General features: G+C 35.8%; 1 pseudogene; it reads left to right on the top strand.

Annotated features, from left to right (window-relative positions):
* Positions 1-2,008: 2,008 nt before the first annotated feature.
* LOC141521482 (THUMP domain-containing protein 1 pseudogene) lies at positions 2,009-3,152 on the top strand (annotated as a pseudogene).
* The last annotated feature ends 10,962 nt before the right edge of the window (positions 3,153-14,114 follow it).

Below are 14,114 nucleotides of genomic sequence, written 5' to 3'. Positions count from 1 at the left end.
GATCAAGACAGAAACTCAAACAGAGTTTATCATTGTCAAAAAAAGCTTAATGTAAAATTTCAAAGGAAAAAAATGTGGTTTGAACAAAATCCCCTCAAAAATTCTGAAAGCTCTAAGAAATGTTTTAAAATGAAAATGAGATAAGTATATGAAAAATAGTATGAAAAATAAATTAAAATGAATGAAAATAAATGAAAGTGATGCAAGAAAAAATCTAAAGCAAGTAAATAGTGAGATAAAAAGTCACAAAAATTAGTGAAGGTAAAAAAGCTCAAAAGTCAGAATTAGTCATAGGATAAAAAGATTATAAACATTCTCTATAGAGGAAAAAGCTCCTTCAAAAGAAAAATTGATCAAAAAGACGAAAGAGGTACAAAAGCTCACTAGAATTGAACAAATGGAAACTAATAAAATTGTGAGACATGAAGAAAAAGGAAAACAAAACCAAAAAATTAAAAAATAGAATTTTTTTGGCAAGGCAATGGATAACTGATTTGCCCAAGGTCACACAGCTAGGCAATTATTAATTGACTGAGGTCACATCTGAACTCAGGTTTTCCTGACTCTAAGAAAGGTACTCTATCCATTGTGCCACCTAGATGCCCAAGAATGACAAAATAGAAGAAACTAAAAAGAAAGAAAAACCAATACCTCAGAATCTGATGAACACTATAAATTATCTCTTATGTATCTCTTTTCCTTAAATCCTAATTCCTCATACTGGTAATTACTAATCTGTACACATGTTTATCAAAAATGTTTATGTACAATACTAATCTATTGTTGGCCACTGAGGGGAGAGTTTGGGAAGTGACAGTAGGAGAAAATTTTGTAATTTAAACATATACACATGCATATGGATAAAAATGAATTAGTAATTAATTTATAAAAGCAAAAAATAGAAGAAAATATGAATTTTTGACTTCCAGCCAAGGTGACAGAGAGAAGTCAGGCACTGTGCTAAGATGTCCTGCCTTTCCCTCAGAAAGAGTATGAAATGAGCCTCTTAAAAGAACTCAAATCTACAGGTCTGTCTTAGGGGAATATGGGTAAGCCAGGGACTGAGAGCAGAGAGCCAGTGCAGGGGCAATGGGGTAAGATCTGGACTAACCTGAGAACAAACCATGGAAGGTTTTGGCTTTGTAATAAGTCAGGAGAGATACAGCATGGCTAGACATCAATCCAGCACAGCAGGCAGAAGAGCTCCAGCATGGCTAGACATCAATCCAGTCAGCTCTAATGGCCTGGAAGAACAGGGCTGTGTGCCACATATTTTCAGCGGAGTCTATGTATTTCCAGTGGAGCCCCAACTCTCCCATTCCTGTAAGTGAAATGTACTCTTCCCAGAGCAAACATAGTAACAAACTCCCTATCTTCCCCCTCCCCTTCTCCCATCTGTCAGGTGCAGGCCATAGATCTATCTCAGTAATGACTGAATAAAAAGATTAACTACATAGCATGAAGGCCCAGACCACATTGTTCAAGGATATTCGGACCCTACTATTCCACCCAAACATCCAGAACTAAGCAATGGGCAACAAATCTTTGGACAATCCAGATAAATCCTCTAGCACCCCCTAGAGGCCAACCCACTTGGAATTACTAAACCCAGTAAACAATGCCTCTACTGTTTTTCAAAACCAAATGTCTCGGAACCAGTACCTTGCCCAACACAAGATCCTAGGAAAATGAAGAAAGACCAGTATAAGGCAGGCCCATTGACAGCTACCTCAAACACAAAGACTTTAATTTAGAGTGAGCTAAAATTTCTGAGGATAATATGAATTGGTTTGCAGCCCAGAAAGACTTCTTAGAAGAGGTTAGGAAGGAGTTTAAAAACCAATTGGAAAAATTGGGAAAAAAGCCAAGAGAAACCTAACATCTCACAACAAGAAAATAATTCAAAGTAACAATTGTGCAAATGGAAAACTCCATAAGAAAATGGAACTAACCAATTGGAAAAAGGAATTGCAAAAGTTGAATGAAGAAAATTCTTATCTAAAAAAGAATGGAGCTCTTCTCCAATGTCCCCCACTTCTTCATGATTGCTGCAATAACGGAGCAGCCCCCGCAGACAGGTGGCATGAAATGACGGGGAAAGGCTCAGTACATCCAGGCCAAGAGGGCCTGGTGAGGGGGTGGCAGTCCGAGACAGCTGGAGCCCAGGCTGCAGGGCATCCTCATCACCTGCAACATGAACGAGCGCAAGTGCGTGGAGGAGGCCTACAGCCTGCTCAACGAGTACAGGGACAACCTGTACAGGCCCAAGAAGTTTGTAGACAAAGAGAAGCAACCATCTGGAAGTGAGGAGGAAGAGGAAGATGATGCAGAAGCTGCCTTGAAGAAGGAAGTCAGTGAGATTCAGGCCTCCACAGAATTGAGATTAAGACGATTCCAGTTATTGGAAAGTGGAGCAAATAATGTGGTCTTCATTAGAACGCTTGGCATAGAACCTGAGAAACTTGTACACCATATTCTAAAGGATATGTACACAACCAAGAAGAAGAAAACACGGGTTATTTTATGCATGTTGCCCATATTTGGCTCATGTAAAGCTTTCTTAGAAGATATGAAAAAAAAATATGCTGAAACCTTCTTGGAACCTTGGTTTAAAGCACCAAATAAAGGGAAATTCCAGATTATTTACACAGCATGAAATAATAGTCACATGAGCAGAGAAGTTATTAAAGAGCTAGCAGGAATAGTGGGTTCCCTCAATCCTGAAAATACAGTCGATCTTAGTAATCCCCAGTACACCATCATGGTTGAGATCATTAAGGCTGTCTGCTGCCTGAGTGTTGTCAAACATTACATGTTGTCCCTAAAATACAACCTTCAGGAAGTGGTCAAGAGTGATAGAGAGGGGTCTCAAACAAACCCTAGACAGGATGCATCTGTAAGAAATGGAAACAATGCAAAACTGGAATTTGGAAACACAGACAAGGAGAATCTCAAGTCAAATGAATGTGACTCTGCAAAAGAAAAAGAATAATCCCCAGGTGATGGTAGAGGGTAAAAAAGAGGAGGGACCGCTTTCTGAGTCCCAGGTGGAAAGTGAGAAAGGAGCCAAATCTGAAAATGGAAATCAAATTATAGAAGGTTCTAAATCAAATGAAAGTGACCCCATTTGGAAAAAAAAATTAGTCAGTTGACACAGGAAGCAGTTACTCAAGAGGCATATTCCAAAGATGGGCACAAACTAGCTATCCCAAGTTGAGAATTTTATTGCATAATGAAAACTTGCTCTGGAGGCAAGTTTAAAGTTTTTCAAAGTTATGGAAGTATTAGAAATACAATGCCATATTTCACTGGCAGCTCCACTGGTGGACAGAATAATGTGGTCATCTTCCCCACAGGGAGTGATTAATTGGTTAAATTGCTTATTTATTTCCAAAGTCATTTTTCTTCATCTAAACTGGAAATAGCTTAGGGAGCACATCCTAAAATCCCTAAAAGATCATAGGATTTTAGTTTTTATATCACTGTTTAAAGACAGGAAGTTTAAACAAGTTAGAACTTTGCATGTATGAACAAATTTTAACTTAGAAGTTGTTAGTTTCTTAGACTATCTGCTTTTTCAGAATTTTGGTGAAATAATTTTAAGGAAAACTTTATGCACATTATTAGCAGTATCACATGAGGAAATAGGGGGGAAAATTATTTTTATATAAAGTTCCAACTGATGCCCAGCTTCAAGGAAGAAGGTACTTTAATGATGTAGATGCACGAGTTTCATGGTCCCTTAGGACTTAAAGACAGATGAGCATAGAAAGTCAGCCACATCTAGCTGGAATATCCTTTATCTATTATATGTTGCAATGAAGTTGGGTCCTCTTTATATGCTAATTTTGAGAGCTTCTCTAGAAAGACTCCCCCCCCCCCAATTTTCAAGAGTCTTAGATCCTCTTTCATATTTATTTCTGGTTTTGGTACTATCTGAATGTGACATATTTTTCATAAGCAACTCTTCCCCAATTAGTCATTGGTACTGCATCAAACTTTGTGCTAAACTGAATAGTTCATTTAAAGGTTTGTTTTCAATTGTGTAAACTATTTTCTCACAATGACATTTCACTTTTAAATGTCAAAATTTTATGTTGCAAATTGATTGGTTCTTTAACCTCATTGATAATCTCTGATTATCTTACCATGTAGAAAGAAGGTAAACTCTTTGTGTGTCTTAAGATAATGTTTTGCTAATGTTAATGTTAACTATAATTTTTAAATGTCTTCAAGGCACAATTCTTTTCCTTATCATTTTGTTTAAATTCTTGACTATTATCCATAAGATACTGTTTGCTTTTCATTGATACTTTTTCAAAAGTGTAAAAGTAAATTTACCTTATAAAAAAAAAAGAATGGAATCTGTGGAAACTAATGATTTCATGAAATAATAAGCATCTGTTAAACAAAACCAAAAACTAGAAAAAATAGAAGAAAACATAGAATACATCATTGGCAAAACTATTGACCTAGAGAATAGAGCCAGGAGAGACAACCTAAGAATCACTGGGGTCCTGAACACATTGAGGATAAAAAAAAATCCTGGTTCAATATTTCAAGATCTTTTGAAGGAAAACTGCCCTGAAATCATGGAACCAGAGTTCAAAATATCTATTGAAATAATATATTTACCCCATCCAGAAAGGGATCCCAAAATGAAAACACCAGGGTATATTGTTGCCAAATTTCAGAACTATCAGATAAAAGAGAAACTTCTTCAAGCAGTCAGAAAGAAACAATTTATTTATTTATCTATTTATTTGTTTGTTTGGTTGGTTGGTTATTGTGGCTATATAAAACAGCAGTAAACTTTTTTTACTTTTATTTTTTCATTTTTTTATTTTTGTACAAATAAGGAGGTTTTTTACACATTACTAAAATATTCCTTTTTAAAATTAAGCATCATATCACTCCCCTCCAAAATATAGACCCTCATGAGCAATAAAGTGAAAAACAATAAAAATAAAAAAAAAATGAAAAATGTGTTTCAGTCTGTGTTCCATCACCACCAGCTCTGTCGTGGGTGAATCACATTCTTTATGATAAGTCCACCACAAAACCTACTTCAATATTTTTCCACTGCTGTCATTGTTGATTACAACTGCCTCCATTCATACTACCCCACTACCATACACTATATTTTCTCTCTCCTATCACTCTGTCCCTCTTCTTAAATGTGTTGTAGGGTAGCTGAGTGGTGCAGCAGACTGATCACTGGCCCTGGGGCCAAGAGGCCCCAAGTTCACATACCACCCCCTAGGCCCAGCAACCACCCAGCCCAGTGGTCCTGGACAGGTCATCCAATCCAAGCACCTTGCAAAAGGTAAAAAAGAAAATGTGTTATATCTGACCACTTTACCCCATGGTCCACCTTCTCCTCCATCACTCACATCTCCCTCTTCCCCTATCCCCCTTCTCTCCTTTTTACTCTAGATGTTTACATCACAGTGAGTATATTTGCTGTTTCTTCTCTGAGACACCTCTGATGAGAGTAAAAGTTCCCTCATTCCCCTGCACCTTCCCCACTCCCATATCATTGCAATGGCTGATTGCAATAATAAAAAAACTTATTATGAAAAAAAATTTGCCTTTTCCACCTCTCCTTTCTTTTACTCCCATTACATTTCTCGTTCAGCCATTGACTCCATTTTACACTGTATTATATCTCCAAATTCAGCTCTCTCCTGTGCTTCATCTATAAAAGCTCCTTCTACCTGTTTTATTAAAAGAGAAGGTTCATATGAGTATTCTGAGTATTATTTTTCTATTCAGTAATACATGCAGTTCATCATTGTTAAGCCCCTCATATTTTACCCTTTTCCTCCACACTTTATGCTTCATTTGAATCCTGTATTTTTAGATGAAACTTTCTGTTCAGCTCTGGTTGTTTCAACAGGAGCAATTGAAATTCCCCTGGTTGATTGAAAATCAATCCTTTCCCCTGGAAGAGGATGTTCAGTTTTGTTGGGAAGTTGATACTCAGTTGCATTCTGAACTCTTTTGCCTTCTGGAATATATATTATATTCTAAGACCTATGAGCCCTTAATATAGTTGCTGCTAAGTCCTGTGTGATCCTGACTGCAGCTCCAAGGTATTTGAATTGTGTCCTCCTGGCTACTCGTAATATTTTGTCTTTGAATTGGAAGTTCTGGAACATGGCAATAATATTCCTGGTATGGTTTTTTGTAGCTCTTTCCAGGGGAGATTAGTGAATTCTAGTAATTGCTATTTTGCCCTCTGCTTCTAAGATATCTGGGCAATTTTTATGAAGGAATTATTTAAAAATGAGGTCAAGGCTCTTTTCCTAATCATGACTTTCAAGTATCCCAATAATTTTTGGATTATCTTTCCTGATTGTTTTCCAGAACAGTTGTTTTTACAATGAAATGTTTCATATTTTCTTCTAATTTTTAATTCTTTTGGTGTTGAAGTACTGTGTCTTGAGTTCTCATAAAATAAACAATTTCCTTTAGCTCCATTCTGGATCTGAAGGATTTATTTTCCTCAGATAGAAATTCTGCTTTTTAAACCATTTTAAAGCATTCTTCTCCTCAGTAACTTTTTGGTCTGTTTTATCCATTTGACATATACTGGTTTTTAACATGTTATTTTCTTTAGCATTTTTTGGATCTCCTTGACTAAGCTGCTGACTTCTTTTTCATGTTTTTCCTGTATCTCTCTCATTTCTTTTCCCAATTTTCCTTCTATTTCCCTTACTTGATTTTCAAAATCTTTTTTTTTTGAGCTCTGTCATGTTCTGAAACCAATTTCCTTTATTTTGGAGTTTTTAGATGCAGAAGATTGCACTTCATCTTCAGATTGAGTATTTTGATCCTTTTTGGGATCATAGACAATGTATTTCTCAATGGTTTTCCTCTTTTTTCTCTATTTACTCATTTCCCCAGCCTGTGCCTGGTTTTGGGGTGATTCCTGAGCTTTTGAGTATTATTGGATGACCCCTCCCAAGGATGTTAATGTGTGAAGCTCTGACTGCCCTTCTGTTCTGGGAATGACCACAAGTGCACCCTTCTGCCATGGGGCTGAGGTGGTAGTGGGCTGCTGTTCTATGAGGGTCCTAGACTGTGATCAGGATCTGAATGTGGTCAGAGACTCAGAGTCCTGTTCCAGATAGAGAGGACAGACCTCAGAAGTCTTTCTCTACTCACCTACCTTTGGTAGACTGAGCACTCAAAGTTCAGTGGCCTGGGGCCTCCTGCTTACCAGCTCCAACTGCTTCCTTTTCCTGGATTAGGCTGTTACTGCCACCTCTGCTCGCTAAGTGCCCTGAATGCTGGGCTTCACAGGCTCGTTCTGGCTGTTCTTCCAAGTTGTACCTGGTGCTCCCCAGGATGTAGTTCAGGAAACGCTAGCTGCCTTGAGCCATGGGTCCCAGGAACCCTGGGGCTGCCTCCAGGAGGCTGGTGGACTGCCCTTCTAACCCCATGGAGCAGAGCCTTTCAACAATTTTCTAGTTTACCTTGGCCTGGAGAATTGCCTCACTGGATCCCTCTGTAGGTTCTGTCTCTCAAAATTTAGTCATAGTTTTATGATTTTTGAAATATCATGGTGAGAGCCCCTAAGGGAGGCTCTTCTTCTGTTGCCACCATGGGTCTGCCTCCAGAAAGAAGCAATTTAGATACCAAGAAACCACAGTAAGGATTACACAGGATCTGGCTGCATCAAAATTAAGGGATTGAAGGGTCTGGAATATGATATTCTGTAGGGCAAGAGATCTTGAAATGCAAGAAAATGTTGTTTGTCACTATCCTGAAAAACTGAGCCTTCATTTTCCAGGGGAAAAGATGGATAGTAAATGAAATAGGAGACTTCCAACTTTTCCTGATGAAAAGACCAGAGACTCAATAGGCAGATGAAAAGGAAAAAAGGGGAAAAGAAAAAAAATATTATCCAATAAGATGAAACTGGCTATGTCTGTAATGGGAGAAAGATTCTCATAACTCTTGAGAATTTTCACTCTATTAGAGAGAATATAACTAGCCAGAAGTACTCTATATTCATGACTTGTGTGTAACTCAGAGTGATTAAAATCAATATCTTCTTAAAAAGGGTGGTGTGAGAATGGAGGAGATTGGATGGGATAAATCACACTACATGAAGAGATATAAGGCCCTATTGCAATAGATGGGAAGAAGGGAGGAGGTGGAAAATGCCTGAATCTTTCATCAGATTTGTCTAAAAGAAGGATTAACATACATACACTCAGTTAAGTTAAGAAAGTTATTAACCTTTTAAATATTAAAAGAGGAAAGGGAGGGAGTGGGAGATAAAAGGGGAACTAACATAAAGAAGGGAAGGAAGAAGGGACAATGGGAAAGCACAAAGATAGGGGAGTGAGTAGATATAAGTGGGAAAACACATTGAATGAAGTATTATTCAGAAGTAAAATACTGGGGAATATAGCTAAATTTAAAAAAGGGGGGGGGGTACAAACCGAGGGAAGATAACATGGAAGCACATAAAGATTTAGTAATTACAACTTAGAAAGTGAATAGAATGAACTCTCCCATTAAACATAATCCAATAGCAGAGTGGATTAAAAACCAGAATCCTACACTATGCTGCTTACAAGAATCTCATGTGAAGCAGAGAGAAACGTGTAGAGTAAAGTTAAAAGGTTGGAGCAGAATATATTTTGCTTCAGACAAATCGAAAAAGGCACAGGTAGAAATTCTTTTCTCAGACAAAGTAGTTGGCAAAATAGATTTAATTAAAAGAGATAAGAAGGAAACTATATCTTCTTAAAAGGGTCCATAGATAAGGAAGTAATTTCATTACTAAATATATATACACCAAGTGATATAGCATCCAAATTCTTAAAGGAGAAGCTGAATGAGCTACAGGAAGACATAGACAGCAAAACTCTACTGGTGGGAGATTTCAACATGCCTCACTAAGATTTAGGTAATTCTAATTATAAAATAAACAAAAAAGTTTAGACATGATAGACCTTTGGAGAAGACTGAATTGGGCTAGAAAGGGATATAATTTGTTTTTCTGCAGTACATGGCATTTACACAAAATTGACCATGTACTAGGGCAGAAAAATCTCATAATCAAATTCAGAATGGAAGAAATAGTGAATATTTCCTTCTCAGATTATAATACAGTAAAAAAATCACATGTAATAAATGGCCATGGAGAGACAGACTTAAAACCAATATGAAAATAAATAATCTGATTTTAAAGAAATGAGTGGATCAAACAGTAAATTATAGATAAAATTAATGATTTCATCCTTGATAATGACAATAAAGGAGACAACATGCCAAAACTTATGGGATACAGCCAAGGCAATTATTAGGGAACATGGTATGTTGTTAACTATTTATATGAATAAAATAGAGAAAGAAGAATCAGTGAACTAAGCTTGCAACTAAAAAAACCTAGATTAAAAAAACAAATAAAAATCCCTAATTAAATACAAAATTATAAATTCTAAAAATTAAAGGAGAAATTAATAATATTGAAAACAAGAAAACAATTAAACTAATAAATAAAAGCAAGAGTTGGTTTTGTAAAAGAAATAGACAATACTTTGATTAGTTTGTTTAAAAATGAAAGAAAACCAAATTACAAGTATCATAAATGAAAAATGAACTCACCACCAATGAGGAGGAAGTTAAAGTAACAATTCAGAATTAATTTGTCCCACAGTACAGCACTAAATTTGATAAACAAATTTGATAATCTAAGATGAATATTTTATAAAAAAATATAAGTTGCCAGGTTGTATAAAGATGAAGTTAAATATCTAAATTAAAAACCCTATCTTAGAAAAAACAAGGTATCATTGAACTTTCAGACAAAAAATTTCCAGGGCCAGGTGGATTTATAAGTGAATTCTATCAAGTTTTTAAAGAACATTTGGTTACAAATCTATATAAGGTCTTTGGATAAATAGACAAAACTCTGTCTTAACTTCTTCTATGAACATGATGGTGCTGATACTTAACCAAGCAAGAGTCAAAATTGAGAAAGGAAATCATAGACCAATTTCCCTAATGAATATGGATGGAAAAATCTTTAAAAAAAATCAGGGCGGCTAGGTGGCATAGTGGATAAAGCACCAGCCTTGGAGTCAGGAGTACCTGGTTCAAGTCTGGTCTCAGACACTTCATAATTACCTAGCTGTGTGGCCTTGGGCAAGCAACGTAACCTGATTTGCCTTGCATAAACCTTCAAAAATATTAGCAAATTGATTACAGAAGGGTATCAATAAAATAATACGCTCTGATAAAGCAGGATTTACCGCAGGAATGCAGCATTAGTTTAATATTAGGAAAATTGTTAATATAATTGATTATATCAAAAACAAACATAACAGAAATAATATGAATATCTCATCAGATGCTGGAAAAACTTTTGACAAAATACAACACACATTCATATTAAAAAAAAAACCACAGAGATAATAGGAATAAATGATTTGTCCCTTAGAATGATTAGCAGTATCTATCTGAAACAAGCATTATATGCAATAGAAATAAGCAGGAAGCATTTCCAATAATATCAGGGTGAAACAAGAATGCCTGTTATCACCACTACTATTCAATATGGTCTTAGAAATTTTATCTTCAGAAATAAGAGAAGAGAAATAATTGAAGGAATTAGAATTGGGAAGGAAGGGACAAAACTTTCACTCTTTGCAGATGACATGATGGACTACCTAAAGAACACAAAAAATATATATCATCTAAAAAGCTACTAGAAATAATTAGCTACTTTACTCACACAACATGAAATAAACCCTATCAACTGCCCAAGGATAGGCCAAGCTAATATAATAAAAAAAACAACAAATCTACCTAAATTAATGTACTTATTTAGTGCCTTTCCAATCAACATACCAATAATTACTTTAATGAACTAGAAGAAATTGTAACTAAATTCATATGGAGAAGCAAAAAGTCAAGAATATCCAGGGATTTAATGAAAAAAACAGTACAGAAGAAGGTGGCTTAGCCTTTCCAGATTTAAAATAATACTATAAAGCATCAGTCATCAAAACTGTCTGGTACTGGCCAAGAAATAGAGTGGTGGTTCAGTGGAATAGATTAGGTTCAAAGGAGACAGAAGGAAATGATTATAGAAGTCTGCTGCTTGATAAACTCAAAGAATCCAGCTTCTGGGATATGAACTCTCTCTTCAATAAAAAAAACTGTTGGGAAAATTGAAAGTTAGTATGGCAGAAACTTGGATTGGTCCAACATTTCAAACCCTATGGACCAACATTTCGAACCCTATACCAAGATAAGATCAAAATAGGTGCAGCATTTTGAAAGGAAAGGCAATATTATCAGAAAACCAAGAGATCAAGGAGTAGTTTTACTTGTTAGATGTAGGGAAAGGAAAGCAATTTGTGGCCAAGAAAGCAATGGGGAAGATCATTAAAAGCAAATTAGATAATTTTGATTACATTAAATTAAAAAGGTTTTCACAAACAAAACCACTGCAACCAAAACAAAAGAAATGTAGTAAATTGGGAAACAATGTTTACAACTAGTATTTCTGACAAAGGACTCATTTATAAAATATATAGAGAACTTAGTCAAATTTATTTTAAAAAGAGCCATTCCTCAATTGACAAATGCTCTAAGGCTATGCAAAGGCAATTTACAGATGAGGAAATCAAAGTTATGCATAATCATTTGAAAAAGTTCTCTTAATCATTACTTATAAGAGCAATACAAATTAAAGCAGCTGTAAAGTACCATCTCACACTACTCAGATTGGCCAATATGACCAGAAAGGACAATGATCAATGTTGGAAGGGATGTGGGAAATCTGGGACACTAATAAATTGTTGGTGAAGCTATGAAGTCATCCAACCTTTCAGGAGAGCAATCTGGAATTATGCCCAAAATGCTAAAAATGTGCATACCATTTGAACTAGCAATAGCATTACAGGGTCTATACCCTGAAGATATCATGCAAAAGGATAAAAAATATAACTTGTACAAAAATGTTAATATCCATCAATTGGGGACAAATTGTGTTATATGTATGTTTAAAACACCATTGTTGTAATAGAAACTATAAGAGGTGGGAATTGAGAGAAGTTTGGAAAAACTTGCATGAATTGATGATGAGTGAGATGAGCAGAACCGGCAGAACATTGTACACCCTAAACAGCAACATGGGGGTGATGATTATTCTTACTGGACATGGTCATTATATCAAGGAAGTAATCAGGGACAGTTTTAGAACACCTGTGATGGAGAATAGCATCTGTACAAAGAGAAGGATCAGTTTAAACAGAGACCAAAGTCTATTACCTACATTTTTTTTTATAAAAATGTATCTTATGTCCTACTTAAAAATGTAAATATGGGGGTGGCTAGGTGGAGCAGTGGATAAAGCACCAACCCTGGAGTCAGGAGTACCTGAGTTTGAATGCAGCCTCAGACACTTAATAATTACCTAGCTGTGTGGCCTGGGGTAAGCGACTTAACCCCATTTGCCTTGCAAAAGAACCCTAAAAATGAAAATATGAATTATTATCAAAAAAATGGCCTAGAAATTAGGTCTAAGAGAAATAATTTAAGAATTATTTGATTACCTGAAATTCATAATTAAAAGAGATTCTAGATGTAACCTTTCAAATAATTATTGTTTAATTAATTAAAGATTTTGAGTTTTATAATTTCCCCCCAATCTTACTTCCCTCCGCCCACTCCACCACTGAAAGCAATTTTTCAGTCTTTATATTGTTTCCATGTTGTACATTGATCCAAATTGAGTGTGATGAGAGAGAGATCATATCCTTAAGGAAGAAACATAAATTATAAGAGATAAAAAGATCAGACAATAAGATATCAGCTTATTTTTCCTCAACTAAAGGGAATAGTCCTTGAACTTTGTTTAAACTCCATGGTTCTTTAGCTGAATAAAGATGATATTTTCCATTGAAGATAGCCCAAAATTCTCCCTGTTTGTTGCAATGATGAAATAAGCAAGTTCATCAAAGTTGATCAGCACCCCCATGTTGCTGTTAGAGTGTACAGTGTTTTGCTCACTCAGCATCAGTTCATGCAAATCCCTCCAGGCTTCCCTGAATTCCCATCCCTCCTGGTTTCTAATAGAACAGTAGTGTTCCATGACATACATATAATACAGTTTGCTAAGCCATTCCCCAATTGATGGACATTTACTTGAATTCCAATTCTTTGCCACCACAAACATGTATGCTATCAATATTTTTGTTCAAGTGATGTTTTTACACTTTTTCATCATCTTTTGAGGGTATAGACCCAGCAGTGGTGTTGCTGTATCAAAGCCTATGCACATTTTTGTTGCCCTTTGGGCGTAGTTCCAAGTTGTTCTCCAGAAAAGTTGGATGAGTTCACAGTTCCACCAACAATGTGATAGTGCCCCAGATTTCCCACAACCCTTCTAACAATGATCTTTATACTTTCTGGTCATATTGGCCAGTCTGAGAGGTGTGAGGTTGTAGTTCAGAGAAGTTTTAATTTGCATTTCTCTAATACGTAATGATTTAGAGCAATTTTTCATATGATTATGGATTGCGTTGAACTCATTGTAAATTGCCTTTGAAAAATACTTTGACCATTTGTGAACTGGGGTATGGCTTTTTTTAAAAAAATGTGACTCAGTTCTCTCCATATTTTAGAAAAGAGTCCTTTGTCAGAAACACTAGTGGTAAAGATTGTTTCCCAGTTTACGACACTTCTTTTGATCTTGGTTACAGTGGTTTTATTTGTGCAAAAGCCTTTTAATTTGATGTAATTGAAATCATCTAGTTTGTTTTAAGTGATGTTCTCCATTTCTTCCTTAGTCATAAAATGCTCCCCTTTCCATAGATCTGACCGTTAAAGTAGTGCTTGATTTTCTAATTTGCTTATAGTATTGTTTTTTATGTCTAAGTCCTGTATACATTTGAATCTTGTTTTGGTATAGGGTGTGAGGTGTTGGTCTAACAGGTTTCTTCCATACTAACTTCCAATTTTCCCAGCAGTTTTTATCAAAGAGAGAGTTTTTATCCCTATAGCTGGGCTCTTTGGGTTTATTAAACCGCAGATTACTATAACCATTTCCTGATATCGCACCTAGTCTAGTCCGCTGGTTTACC

The sequence above is a fragment of the Macrotis lagotis genome, chromosome 1, assembly GCF_037893015.1.
Source record: "Macrotis lagotis isolate mMagLag1 chromosome 1, bilby.v1.9.chrom.fasta, whole genome shotgun sequence".
NCBI lineage: Eukaryota > Metazoa > Chordata > Mammalia > Peramelemorphia > Peramelidae > Macrotis > Macrotis lagotis.
The sequence above is the reverse complement of the archived record's forward strand: the minus strand, read 5'-3'. Positions and strand labels throughout refer to the sequence as shown.